At 44.2% G+C, this 15022-nt stretch overlaps 1 protein-coding gene across 2 annotated transcripts in view; it reads left to right on the forward strand.

Moving 5' to 3' along the window:
* Window positions 1-15022, forward strand: part of lpin2 (lipin 2) — an 89888-nt gene that overhangs the window by 19468 nt on the left and 55398 nt on the right. The gene's annotated exons all lie outside the window — the stretch shown is intronic.

A 15022-nucleotide genomic window follows, 5' to 3' on the forward strand; every position in this document is an offset into this window, starting at 1 on the left:
CTCTCTCGCTCTCTCTCTCTCCTCGCTCTCTCTCTCCTCTCTCTCTCTCACTCTCTCTCTCACCCTCTCTCTCACTCTCTCACTCACCTCTCTCTCTCTCACCTCTCTCTCTCTCTCCTCTCTCTCTCTTCCTCTCCTCGCTCTCTCTCTCCTCTCTCACCTCTCTCACTCTCTCTCTCTCTATCTCTCACCTCTCTCTCTCTATCTCTCTCTCACTCTCTCTCTCTCCTCTCTCACCTCTCTCTTCTCTCTCTCGCACCTCTCTCTCTCTCTCTCTCACCTCTCTCTCTCTCTCTCCTTCTCACCTCTCTCTACTCTCTCTCTCTACCTCTCTCTCTCTCTCTCAACCTCTCTCTCTCTCTCTCACCTCTCTCTCTCTCTCTCACCTCTCTCTCTCTCTCTCACCTCTCTCTCTCTCTCTCACCTCTCTCTCTCTCTCTCACCTCTCTCTCTCTCTCTCACCTCTCTCTCTCTCTCTCACCTCTCTCTCTCTCTCTCACCTCTCTCTCTCTCTCTCACCTCTCTCTCTCTCTCACCTCTCTCTCTCTCTCTCACCTCTCTCTCTCTCTCACCTCTCTCTCTCTCTCACCTCTCTCTCTCTCTCACCTCTCTCTCTCTCTCACCTCTCTCTCTCTCTCTCTCTCACCTCTCTCTCTCTCTCACCTCTCTCTCTCTCTCACCTCTCTCTCTCTCTCACCTCTCTCTCTCTCTCACCTCTCTCTCTCTCACCTCTCTCTCTCTCTCACCTCTCTCTCTCTCTCACCTCTCTCTCTCTCTCTCTCTCTCTCTCTCTCTCTCTCACCTCTCTCTCTCTCTCTCTTCCTTCCTCTCTCTCCTCTCTCAACTCTCTTCTCTCTCTCTCTCACCTCTCTCTCTCTCTCTCTCTCACCTCTCTCTCTCTCTCTCTCTCACCTCTCTCTCTCTCACCTCCTCTCTCACCTCTCTCTCTCTCTCTCTCTCACCTCTCTCTCTCTCACCTCTCTCTCTCTCACCTCTCTCTCCTCTCTCTCTCACCTCCTCTCTCTCTCTCTCTCAACCTCTCTCTCTCTCTCTCTCTCCCTCTCTCTCTCTCTCTCTCACCTCTCTCTCTCTCTCTCTCTCTCACCTCTCTCTCTCTCTCTCTCTCACCTCTCTCTCTCTCTCTCTCTCACCTCTCTCTCTCTCTCTCTCACCTCTCTCTCTCTCTCTCTCTCACCTCTCTCTCTCTCTCTCTCTCACCTCTCTCTCTCTCTCTCTCTCACCTCTCTCTCTCTCTCTCTCACCTCTCTCTCTCTCTCTCTCCTCTCTCTCTCTCTCTCTCTCACCTCTCTCTCTCTCTCTCTCTCACCTCTCTCTCTCTCTCTCTCTCACCTCTCTCTCTCTCTCTCTCTCACCTCTCTCTCTCTCACCTCTCTCACCTCTCTCTCTCTCTCTCTCTCACCTCTCTCTCTCTCTCTCTCACCTCTCTCTCTCTCTCTCTCTCACCTCTCTCTCTCTCTCTCTCTCCCTCTCTCTCTCTCTCTCTCTCACCTCTCTCTATCTCTCTCTCTCACCTCTCTCTCTCTCTCTCTCTCACCTCTCTCTCTCTCTCTCTCTCACCTCTCTCTCTCTCTCTCTCTCACCTCTCTCTCTCTCTCTCTCTCACCTCTCTCTCTTCTCTCTCTCACCTCTCTCTCTCTCTCTCTCTCCCCTCTCTCTCTCTCTCTCTCTCACCTCCTCTCTCTCTCTCTCTCACCTCTCTCTCTCTCTCTCTCTCACCTCTCTCTCTCTCTCTCTCACCTCTCTCTCTCTCTCTCTCTCACCTCTCTCTCCCTCTCTCTCTCACCTCTCTCTCCCTCTCTCTCTCACCTCTCTCTCTCTCTCTCTCTCACCTCTCTCTCCCTCTCTCTCTCACCTCTCTCTCCCTCTCTCTCACCTCTCTCTCCCTCTCTCTCTCACTCTCTCTCCCTCTCTCTCTCACCTCTCTCTCCCTCTCTCTCTCACCTCTCTCTCCCTCTCTCTCTCACCTCTCTCTCCCTCTCTCTCTCTCACCTCTCTCTCCCTCTCTCTCTCTCACCTCTCTCTCCCTCTCTCTCTCTCACCTCTCTCTCCCTCTCTCTCTCTCACCTCTCTCTCCCTCTCTCTCTCTCACCTCTCTCTCCCTCTCTCTCTCTCACCTCTCTCTCCCTCTCTCTCTCTCACCTCTCTCTCCCTCTCTCTCTCTCACCTCTCTCTCCCTCTCTCTCTCACCTCTCTCTCTCTCTCTCTCACCTCTCTCCCCTCTCTCTCTCACCTCTCTCTCACCTCTCTCTCTCTCTCTCTCTCACCTCTCTCTCTCTCACCTCTCTCTCTCACCTCTCTCTCTCACCTCTCTCTCTCACCTCTCTCTCTCACCTCTCCCTCTCACCTCTCTCTCTCACCTCTCTCTCTCACCTCTCTCTCTCACCTCTCTCTCTCACCTCTCTCTCTCACCTCTCTCTCTCACCTCTCTCTCTCACCTCTCTCTCTCACCTCTCTCTCTCACCTCTCTCTCTCACCTCTCTCTCTCACCTCTCTCTCTCACCTCTCTCTCTCTCTCTCACCTCTCTCTCTCACCTCTCTCTCTCACCTCTCTCTCTCACCTCTCTCTCTCACCTCTCTCTCTCACCTCTCTCTCTCACCTCTCTCTCTCACCTCTCTCTCTCACCTCTCTCTCTCACCTCTCTCTCTCACCTCTCTCTCTCACCTCTCTCTCTCTCTCCACTCTCACTCTCACCTCTCTCTCTGCCCCTCTCTCCTCTCACTCTCTCTCTCACCTCTCTCTCTCACCTCTCCCTCTCACCTCTCCTCTCTCACCTCTCCTCTCACCTCTCCCTCTCACTCTCCTCTCACCTCTCCTCTCACCTCTCCTCTCACTCTCTCACCTCTCCTCTCACCTCTCCCTCGTCACCTCTCCCTCTCACCTCTCCCTCTCCCTCTCCCTCTCACCTCTCCCTCTCACCTCTCCCTCTCACTCTCACCTCTCTCTCCCTCTCACCTCTCTCTCTCTCTCCCCTCTCCCTCTCACCTCTCCCTCTCACCTCTCCCTCTCACCTCTCCCTCTCACCTCTCCCTCTCACCTCTCCCCTCTCACCTCTCCCTCTCACCTCTCCCTCTCACCTCTCCCTCTCACCTCTCCCTCTCACCTCTCCCTCTCACCTCTCCCTCTCACCTCTCCCTCTCACCTCTCCCTCTCTATCACTTCACCTCTGCCTCTCACCTCTCCCTCTCACCTCTCCCTCTCACCTCTCTCTCTCTCTCACCTCTCCCTCTCACCTCTCCCTCACCTCTCCCTCTCCCCCCTCTCCCTCCCCCCTCTCCCTCTCACCTCTCCCTCTCACCTCTCTCTCTCACCTCTCCCTCTCACCTCTCCCTCTCACCTCTCTCTCTCACCTCTCTCTCTCACCTCTCTCTCTCACCTCTCCCTCTCACCTCTCCCTCTCACCTCTCCCTCTCACCTCTCCCTCTCACCTCTCCCTCTCACCTCTCCCTCTCACCTCTCCCTCTCACCTCTCCCTCTCCCCCTCTCCCTCTCCCCCTCTCCCTCTCACCTCTCCCTCTCACCTCTCCCTCTCACCTCTCCCTCTCACTCTCTCTCTCACCTCTCTCTCTCACCTCTCCCTCTCACCTCTCCCTCTCACCTCTCCCTCTCACCTCTCCCTCTCACCTCTCCCTCTCACCTCTCCCTCTCACCTCTCCCTCTCACCTCTCCCTCTCACCTCTCCCTCTCACCTCTCCCTCTCACCTCTCCCTCTCACCTCTCCCTCTCACCTCTCCCTCTCACCTCTCCCTCTCACCTCTCTCTCTCACCTCTCTCTCTCTCTCACCTCTCTCTCTCTCTCACCTCTCTCTCTCTCTCTCTCACCTCTCTCTCTCTCTCTCTCACCTCTCTCTCTCTCTCTCTCTCTCACCTCTCTCTCTCTCTCTCTCTCTCACCTCTCTCTCTCTCTCTCTCTCTCTCACCTCTCTCTCTCTCTCTCTCTCTCACCTCTCTCTCTACTCTCTCTCTCACCTCTCTCTCTACTCTCTCTCTCACCTCTCTCTCTACTCTCTCTCTCTGGATACTGGCTTGCCAGAGTAGTGTTTTCTCTGTATATACTGCCTAAGCTTTTACAATTTTAAAGAACTCACTTGGCTGAATTTTCTAAACTCGAGCAAATTCATGTAACCTGACCTAATTTTAAATTGTAACCCCTTGCGTAATCATGATGGGCATCTAGTGAATCCATCAAAATGTTTGATATCCAAAACTGAACACTACTCTACAAGCAGCCTGACAAAAGCTCTACAATAAAAGCATCATCCATTGATTTCAAGTGGATTCTAGTGTATAAAACCAGTCGCATCTGTACAAACGTTTGTGTTTCAATCACACACAATTGTTTTAAAAGTTGTAAATCCACATAGATGTTTGGAAGAAAGTTAGTAAATAATTAGCTTTTATACATTGCCATATGCCACAAATAAGTATCCTTGATCATTTGAATATAAACACCGCTGTAAATCTGCATGTGGTTTCATAATTGTTTTGTGTAGATTTGCATAAATGAAAACTCCATTCCAATGACAGCTTTTTACTATATGATCATTGGTTTGCTTCCTACAGCATATTGTTTTCCAGCACCTTTAAATCACTTTAAGTGTAAATGCTTCCTGAAGTATACTTCTACGTAGATTTTATATTCCCTTTTCAAAATATTTGAGTCATGTTGGGAAGCTTGTGGAAGATGTGCAGAGCCTTGGTCGGACTCTATTCTGGAATTTAATGTTTAATTTTGGGCATCGTTCTCGCAAGGAGAAGATCTTGTTGAGAAGCAATACAGTATTATGCAGGTGGTTATGGGGTTGAAAAGGAGAAGGTAGTTGCATAAATTTGTCACTAAGACTCGAGTTGAGGTAGTTCAGGGGTTTAAAGACACACAAGGGAAATTAGAATCTTTATATCCTAATAGAATCTGGAGCAGGGAGTGGCAACAGAGTGAAGTAATTGAAAATTGTTGTACCTGTTGCTGCACAACGTGCTGTTAAAGAAGAGGCCATTCCAAAACAAGGTTTTTGACACTTCTGATTCTGCCGAACTTTTGCAGTAGTACTGTTCACATTTAAATCTTGGGAGATGGATGTAAGCCAGATTCCAGCATTTATTTTGCTAAATTCATCTCCCCTTGTGACTCGCAGATCCAGAAAAATAACTTAGGAACTGGATTTAACACAATGGGAACTGCCACACAAGTGGAGTCATAAACAGCTGAAGGTTACCTGTTGCATCTTAGCTTCTGTGCTGTGTCCCTTTCCTTTCATCCCTCTCGAACTCCCCCAGTCACCAGCCAAGTGATTTAAATAGTCTGTTGACACTGTATGTTGCCTGAAGTCTCCAAATGGGCATTCAGATGACATACTTGAATAGTGAATATATGGAATTTATGGAGCCATACCTCTGCAAGAAGTTGAGATCTTAAGGGAAGTAAAAAATGTTACCATCTGTGAAATTACCAGCCTTTCTCTTGCCTTATTAATGGGGGGGGGGGGGGAAACATCACTTTTTGTTTGGAGCACATTTCCTATTGTGCACTGCTGGTTCTGTATCACTGTCCAATTTGCATAATTCTGACCTTTGGTTTCATAATTTGGTCTGGAATTTATTTTAAATTCTCACCTGGCCTTGAACTTTATCTGATTGTAAAAATAAACATGACTGTTTTGTTTCTATTTGGTTCCTCTGATTTGTGTTTGACTTGAGGGACTGATTCTCTCTTTAAATTGTAGCAAGATGTTTTAGAATGTCCATCACTTAAATGTATAGCTTTTGCCTGTGGCAGCATGTTATCTGTTGGCCATGGCCAACAGATATCTCAAAGTCCTATCCTGCATTCAGTTGTGAATGGTAGTGTACAACTCCAGTATGAGTGCTCAATGAATACCACTGACTTTGATTACCAAACCCAACACAAGCATGCAAGAGATGGCTATTGTCAGCTATAAGTGGTGAGTGGGTGATGCATCTTGGCCTCCTGAGGTTCCTATTCTCTCAAGCCAGGATTGAGCTTGTTTGATCCACCCTATGTGAAAGAGCTAAATTCAGCAAAAACTGTGCCCTGATGTTTTGGTTGTAGATTTAGACCTGTATTCCAAAACCATCTGCACCTTTGGCCAAGTTACTGAAATGCAGCTACAATCTTACAAACTTAGTAGTCTACAAAATGTAAAACATATTCACCATGGCTGTTTACCAGCTTTGTTATCAGCCAAGTGATAGGAAATGGCCACAGTATCTTACCAGTAACTTAAAATCAGCTCACTGATGTTTGATTGAGCCCACTCTGTTTTAAGTTTCATTACAGCCTTTATCCAAGTATGAATAACTCACTTGACGCTGACTTGCTGTTTGACCAGACTGAGGAATTAAGGAACATCGGGAAAATTTAAATCAATGTGAATTGGCTGGAATTATCCTGAGTACAAAAGTGGCTGTGGTTGTTGGAGGTTGTCCTTGTCCCAGAATACCACAATGAGTTCCTTTGGGCTGTTTCCTTTGCTTCATTGCTTTACTAACAACCTACCCTCCATCAAAATCAGAAACAGGATTGTGCTATCTATTGCTGGTGACCCTATGCAATCTGCCACCTCGAATGAAGATGAGCCAAAATATAGATCTCCACTGCTAACCTCCACTCATGACTCAAAAAGGTGGATTATTACTACTATTTTCTTGAGGGAGATTGGTAATTAATGGTGGGCTTGCTGGTTACATTCACATGCTAAGAATAAATTTTAAAACAAAACCCTGAAGCTTGCTTTTATGCATGATTTTCTGAGCTATCACAGATTTTATTATGGCAAGACTCAATAAAGCCTCTTCTGTTGAACTGATAAAATATAAAGAGTGCAATCACACATACATATCTGATTTGCATTGAAAGCCGAACCCTTCTGTCAATATCAAGAATAGTGTAATCTGGGGGAATCTCACATTAAAGTAATTCTATTTTTCAAGTTCAATTAATTGATCTTGCCAATCCTGTGGCGATCTGTGCCAGAGCAACATTATTCACTGCATATGTCAGTGCTTATATTTAGTGTTAGAGGATTTATGGTTCAAATTTGTAGGTAATATGAAATCAAAAGAGTAAGTTGTGGAGGCCAATGGGATAATTAGATGACCCTACCGAGAAGGAAGTTTGAAAATTGGAGTGGTGGATTGGTAGTGGAGGATGTGAACAAGCGCATTAATGTGCAAGAAATTTTAGTGTGGACTGAATAAACACAGATTATATTATTGCCTTTTATGTGTTTTAATTGTCTGATCAGAGTCCACATAGATGGAATTCAGTTTATCTCTTTTAATTGTATAGCACACAACTAAAAGATTTATATCTGAAACTTTCACAACAGTATTTTCTTTGTCAATTCTGGCATTTCTCATTTGCTACAATTATTGTAATAAACTCTCCATTTTGTCCTGGAAGTGAAATAACTGAATCTATACAAAGTGTGTTCCATTTATCTATAAGGTTCAAAATTAAACACATTCCTCACCAGTTTATAATCCAAAAATACATTGATATCAAGAGATCTGTGTTAATCCAAAGTTCATTTTGTCCATAAGATGAATTCTTTGTTCCTTCAACACCATACTTACCAAATTAATAATTACCTGACTTCCTCTCCTGGCCACATTGCCTGATTTTTTTTTAACCATTTATCCCCCTCATGATTCAATATCTTCCCTCCCTCCTCTTGGAAAGCCCTTGAATTATTTGACTTGTTAACAACATCCAACCATAACAACATCCAACTTTCCTCCCTATCCTTGAATGTAGTATTGCTTCTCAAATCCACACCCTCCAACTAAACTTGGGAAGACTAATGTTATTGTCTTCAGTCCCTGCAATAAATGCTGTCTGTCATGGATGCTATTTTAAATCCATCACGTGGGTCTTTTTTTTGAACTTGAGATCCATTTGGCCAATACTGTATTTCCCTATCCTGGAGGATTGTGGAGGCTAGAGCATTAGTATTTAAAGAAAAGGTAGATAAATTTTTGAAGAAATTGAGGGCTGGGAGGAGTTGAGGCCTGGGGCAGATTTTTCATCATATTAAATGATGGGGTGGGCTTGAGGGACCAAGTCGTCTATTCCTGTTCCTATTTTCTTTTGCCACCCCATAACATTTCCTGTTTATGCATTCTACTGATGAGGACACAATTCTTTTTGCTACCTTTCAAGACCATTTCAAACTGTACTGATCCTTCTATTTACACTCTCTATAAATATGGTCATTTAAAAAAAAGTCTTGCACCAGCTCTTGTTAACCATTTGCCCATTCCTTGGTGACTTGCACTGGAATATTAAAACTTTCTGTTCTACACTTTCAATTTTAATTTCTATTTCATTTCTGTACCACGTTATTTTTCTCCTATACACACACACACCTACACAATTGTAGTCTTTGCATAGCATGACTTCTACTATTCCACGGTCAATAGCCAATTCTCCCATTTTTTTTTTGTTTCTTGAGAATCATTTTAGTGCATAATCTGATGTTTTAGCAGTATCAAATTTTGCTTGGCAGTTCTCTGAAGCACTTGGGGTTTTTTTTTGCTAGCTTTTTCAGGAAGGTGCTGTACAAATGCCAGTTACTGAAAGATTAAGGGAGATTTTTATGTTTTCTAGCAATGATTTATAACCTTCCTCCTCACTAGACCATTTTACATTCTTGAAGTGGTATTGGTTTAAATACTTCTCATCAGCTTATTGAATTCTTCTACTCTTGAGGAGAGAGGAAGGTGGGGGAGTTGGTGGTGACAATAGTGTGGTGGCGATTCCAGGTCATGACCATTTTGGAAGCATTCACCAGAATTTAAGTTTCCAAAAAGTAAAGCAAGTTGAACTCTAATTCAGCACTTCAAAAATGTATTCCAAATTGTCTGTTGGAGGCTGATTTGTAAATGGTTGAATGAGGGATCTGTACACAAGATGGAAATATTGCTCAGCTTTTAACACATTGAACTACGTCCATTTAAGATATTGTGTTTAATTTCATTTGTGGTTGATTGAAACTTTGGTTTAATTATTGTGTTTTAAGGTCTGTTAGATGAAAAATCATAATTCAGTGATGCAATGATTCATGTATAAATCTTTGAAAATGGAGTAGTTAATGGACGTAATGTATAAATTTGCTGCTTAAATATATAGAATCACTTGTACTTAAGTTTATCCTCATTAGACAGTCCCTCAGGACTAAGGATGTCTTCCTTCCACTGGTGCTAATGTGGGACTTGCAGACATTCATGGGTAGGGCAGGATGTGCTTGACAGGGTAGGTAGATAGGTTGGGAAGTAGTGTGTTCTTTTTGTCTGTGCTCCTAACAAGTGGAATTTAAGTTGTCATTGCTATCCAAATGCTGCTGCTTCATCATGGGATGTTGTGCTTTTCAAGGTGGTTTTGAGAACCTAAATCATCTTGAATGCTGTGGCCTACACATTGGAGCCGACTGTACTAGGGTCTCAATGCTGGGCATATTGGCCTGTGAGAGGTCATTGGTTATCCGGCCAGTTGATTTGGAAAATTTTGTAGAGCCAGTATTGGCAGTGTCTTTCCAGTGCATGATTTGCAAAAATTTGGGAGGGCAGGGATCATTGCTGAACTCTAGGTTATGAGCTTCATGCTGACTTAGAGATGTTGACCTTTAAACAGTCCATGTTTTCTACGAACTCGTGAACTTCTATTCTTGGAGGGCAGTGTTGTACAACAGAGCAGGCGCTAGGAGGATCTTTGTGCATTTTTCAGTGTACAATTCAACAAGGAATGGTGCTCTGCTTCTGTGCACATGTGTAACCATCAATGTGCTGTGGCTGTAACGGAGTTTGGAACAACTTGGCTTCTGGAACAGAGGTAATGTAGGTTGAACAGTTCCCCATGTGTCCTGTAGAGTAGCTCCAATCCAGTGAAAAGCTTATTGGAGGTGAGGTGCAGCATTGTAATGAGAAAGATTTGAGAAGTGTTAGTGCTGATGCAGCTTTGCTTGGTACCAGTCTGCACAGAGTTGTTGTCAACCCATTAGTTAGGCTCACAGCTTCCATGTCACCATTGAAACAAACACAAGATGGAGACTAATTTCTACACAAAAAACAATCAGGTTTATTATCACTATATGTAGGTCATGAAATTTGTTTTCCAGTAGCAGTACAGTGCAAAGACAAAAATTACTATAAATTACAGAATAGTGCAAAAAAAAAAGGAATAACGAAGTCGTGTTCAGGGACCGTTCAGAAAGCTGATGGCAGAGGGGAAGAAGCTGTTCCTAAAACATTGAGTGTGGGTCTTCAGGCTCCTATACCTCTTTTCCCCGGTGGTAGTAACAAGAAGAGGGCATGTCCCGGTTGGTGAGGGTCCTTGGTGCTGGGAACCGCCTCTTGAAGATGTCCTCAATGGTGGGGAGGATTGTGTCCGTGATGGAGCTGGCTGAGTCTACAACCCTTTGCAGCCTCTTGCGATCCTGTGCATTGGAGCCTCCATACCAGGCTGTAATGCAACCAGTCAGAATGCTCGCCACTGTACATCTATAGAAACTTGCAAGAGTCTTCAGTGACCTACCACACTTCTCAAACTCCTAATGAAGTAGAGCTGCTGGCATGCCTTCTTTGTGATTGCATCAATGTGTTGGGCCCAGGATAGATCTCTGAGGTGTTGACGCTCAGGAATTTGAAGCTGCTCACCCTTTCCATCGCTGACCCCTCAATGAGGACTTGTTGACTTCCCCTTCCTGAAGTCCATAATCCATTCCTTGGTCTTGCTGACGTTGAGTGTGAGGTTGTTGTTGCTGCAACACTACTCAACCAGCTGATCTATCTCACTACTGTATCTCACCTCGTTGCCATCTGAGATTCTGTCAACAACAGTAGTGTCATCAGCGAACTTGTAGATGCTGTTTGAGCTCCGCATAGCCACAGTTATGAGTGTAGAGAGTAGAGCAGTGGGATAAGCAAGCATCCTTGAGGTGCACCTATGTTGATTGTCAGCGAGGAGATGTTACTATCTATCTGCACTGACTGTGGTCTCCCAATAAGGAAGTCGAGGATCCAGTTGCAGAAGGAGGGAAAGAGGCCCAGGTTTTGAAGTTTATTGATTATTACTGAGGGGATGATGGTGTTGAATGCCAAGCTGTAATTGATAAACAGCAGCCTGACATGTTTTGCAGTTGTCTAGGTGCTCCAGAGTAGAGTGGAGAGTGAGTGAGATTGTGTCCACTGTAGAGCTGTCGTGGTGGTAGCGAATTGCAACGAATTCAGGTCCTTGCTCGGGCAGGAGTTACAGTGGCATGCAAAAGTTTGGGCACCCCTGGTCAAAATTTCTGTTACTGTGAATAGTTGTAGAAGATGAACTGATCTCCAAAAGTCATAAAGTTAAAGATGAAACATTCTTTTCAACATTTTAAGCAAGATTAGTGTATTATTTTTGTTTTGTACAATTTTAGAGTGGAAAAAAGGAAAGGAGCACCATGCAAAAGTTTGGGCACCCCAAAAGATTTGAGCTCTCAGATAACTTTTACCAAGGTCTCAGACCTTCATTAGCTTGTTAGGGCTATGGCTTGGTCACAGTCATTGTTTGGAAAGGCCAGGTGATGCATATTTCAAAGCTTTATAAGTACCCTGACTCCTCAAACCTTGTCCCAACAATCAGCAGCCATGGGCTCCTCTAAGCAGCTGCCTAGCACTTTGAAAATTAAAATAAATGATGCCCACAAAGCAGGAGAAGGCTATAAGAAGATAGCGAAGCATTTTCAGGTAGCTGTTTCGTTCGTAATGTAATTAAGAAATAGCAGTTGACAGGAATGGTGGAGGTCAAGTTGAGGTCTAGAAGACCAAGAAAACTTTCTGAGAGAACTGCTCATAGGATTGCTAGAAAGGCAAATCAAAACCCCCGCTTGACTGCAAAAGAACTTCAGGAAGATTTAGCAGACTCTGGAGTGGTGGTGCACTGTTCTACTGTGCAGCAACACCTGCACAAATATGACCTTCATGGAAGAGTCATCAGAAGATAACCTTTTCTGCATCCTCACCACAAAATTCAGCGTCAGAAGTTTGCAAAGGAACATCTAAACAAGCCTGACGCATTTTGGAAACCAGTCCTGTGGACTGCTGAAGTTAAGATAGAACTTTTTGGCCGCAATGAGCAAAGGTATGTTTGGAGAAAAAAGGGTGTAGAATTTCATGAAAAGAAGTGTTAAGCACGGGGGGTGGATCAATCGTGCATTGGGCTTGTGTTGCAGCCAGTGGCATGGGGAACATTTCACTGGTAGAGGGAAGAATGAATTCAATTAAATACCAGCAAATTCTGGAAGCAAACATCACACCATCTGTTTTAAAAAAAACAAAAGCAAGCTGAAGATGAAAAGAGGATGGCTTGTACAACAGGATAACGATCCTAAACACCTCAAAATTCACAATGGACTACCTCAAGAGGCACAAGCTGAAGGTTTTGCCATGGCCCTCAGTCCCCCAACCTAAACATCATCGAAAATCTGTGGATAGGCCTCAAAAGAGCAGTGCATGCAAGACGGCCCAAGAATCTCACAGAACCAGAAGCCTTTTGCAAGGAAGAATGGGTGAAAATTCCCCAAACAAGAATTGAAAGACCCTTAGCTGGCTACAGGAAGTGTTTACAAGCTGTGATACTTGCCAAAGGGGATGTTACTAAGTACTGACCATGCAGGGTGCCCAAACTTTTGCTTCTGACCCTTTTCCTTTTCTGTTATTTTGAAACTAAAAGATGGAAATTAAAAAAAAGTAATAAAATATTTAAAGAAATGTCATCTTTAACTTTATGCCTTTTGGAAACCAGGTCATCTTTTACTTGCTTAGCTATTCACAGTAACAGAAATTTTGACCAGGGTGCCCAAACTTTTGCATGCCACTGTAATTCTAGCCATGACCAACCTCAAAGCACTTCATCACAGTAGATGTGAGTGCTACCGGGTGATGGTATTGAGGCAGCTCACCGTGCTCTTCTTGGGCGCCGGTATGATTGTTACCCTTTTGAAGCAGGTGGGAACCTCAGACCGCAGCAGAGAGGGGTTAAAGATGTCCTTGAACATTCCAGCTAGTTGGTCAGCACAGGTTTTTGGTACCTGGCTAGGTACACTGTCGGGGCCTGACACCTTGCGAGGGTTCACCCTTTTGCAGGATGTTCTGACGTTGGCCTCCAAGGTGGAGATCACAGGGTCGCCGGATGGGAATTTGTGCAGGTGTGGAGTTGTTCTCCCTTTCAAAGCATGAGTAAAAGGCATGATCAAAGGCATGGTCAGAGACTTCTTCAAGCTAGCCTGATTGAAGTCCCCCACGATGGTTGGGAAAGCATCAGGGTGCGCTGTCTTGTGACTGCTGGTCACTGCTCAGCTCCTCTGATGCCAGCTTGATGTTTACTGGGGTGGAATGCACACTGCTACCAGGATGATGGTGGAGAACTCCCTCAGCAGATAGAATGAATGACATTTGACTGCCAGACATTCCAGGTTGGGGGAGCAGGACTGAGACAGAACTGCCATGTCTATGCACCACGATGAGTTAATCATGAAGCAAACACTGCTGCCTTTGCTTTTGCCTGATGCCACCGTCCAGTTCTTGTGGTGGATGGTGAAGCCTTTGGGCTAGAGCACTGTCTCCAGAGTGCTGGGAGTCAGCAAAGTACACAACAGTCCCTAATATCCCTCTGGTACTGCAGCCTTGCTCTGAGGTCTTCAATTTTATTTTCCAGAGAAACTGGGAAAGATGCTTCAGATTTTCTTGATTGACCTTGTAAATCCCTTTGACCCTGAGTTTATAGATCCATTGCCCTTTTAAAGGATCACCAATTTGGTCAGGCTGAACAAAGTTATTGATTGATCTGTATGACAAACAATGCACTTGCCTTCCTGGATGTAACTTTAATGCTCAACTAGGTGAATTTGGGTTATTATTGATTATCTTCTGGTCTCGGGCAAAGGAACTGTTTAACTGAAAGTATCTGAAACCAATTTGAATCCACTTGTGCCCTAGCTAAGATTTTGTTCTGAAAATAGGTGAAGCAGACTTGCTTGTGTCATAGAAAGTGAATGGTGTAGATGTGAAAGGAAATGGTAATATAAGTAGGGTAAGAACAATATCCTAATCAAGATTTACTGACAACAGTTTAAAATGAAACTGATGCTTGCAGAGATATTTTTGAATTGCCAGCAACCATACATGTTAATCTGTGACTTGTAACTTCCTGTTCATTTGTGGTTTTTGAGTCTGGTGGTTAATTATGATGGCTTGTTTCTGCATCAGACCTGACAACCTAATTAAAAATCAACCATAGAAGTTCATCTAAAATTGCCTACCATGTATTTTAGAGGGTTGATTGTGAGGAACGTGAGCTCTGCGACTTGTTCTATATGTTATTTGAGCATTGAAGAATAGCATGTAACTGAAAATTGAATGTTATGGTTTGCAATAGACCTAAATGAGGTTAAAGGGTAAATAATCTTGCAGTTTTTGTAGATCACACACAGTCAAGTGCACAATTTGGAAATTCCTTTGTTGCTCATCTAGAAGCTGTACAAGGATGGGCTCTCATGACTGTATCTCTGGCTTGAATAACATGGAACAGCTTGCAGTTGCTGTAATTGCACAATAAAAATTTACTAAATTTTCCACACCTGGTCCTTTCTAGTACAAGCTGAATTTTAAATAGCATGTGATAGCTGAATTTTAAATAGCATCTGATAACTATCACAATGCTACAGGCAATGGAAAATTTAACTTGTACAAATGTGGGATCATATTCTTTTAGATTCTTCAATATTTTCGATATCCTGCAGAGGGAGGGAAAACAGCCAGAGATCATGGTACATATTGGCACCAATGACATAGGTAGGAAAAGAGATGAGGTCCTGAAAAAAGACTATAGGGAGTTAAAAAGGAAGTTGAGAAGCAGGACCTCAAAGGTAGTAATTTCAGGATTACTGCCTGTGCCACGTGACAGTGGGTATAGGAATAGAATGAGGTGGAGGTTAAATGTGTGGCTGA

The sequence above is a fragment of the Pristis pectinata genome, chromosome 9 (assembly GCF_009764475.1).
Source record: "Pristis pectinata isolate sPriPec2 chromosome 9, sPriPec2.1.pri, whole genome shotgun sequence".
Classification (NCBI taxonomy): Eukaryota; Metazoa; Chordata; class Chondrichthyes; order Rhinopristiformes; family Pristidae; genus Pristis; species Pristis pectinata.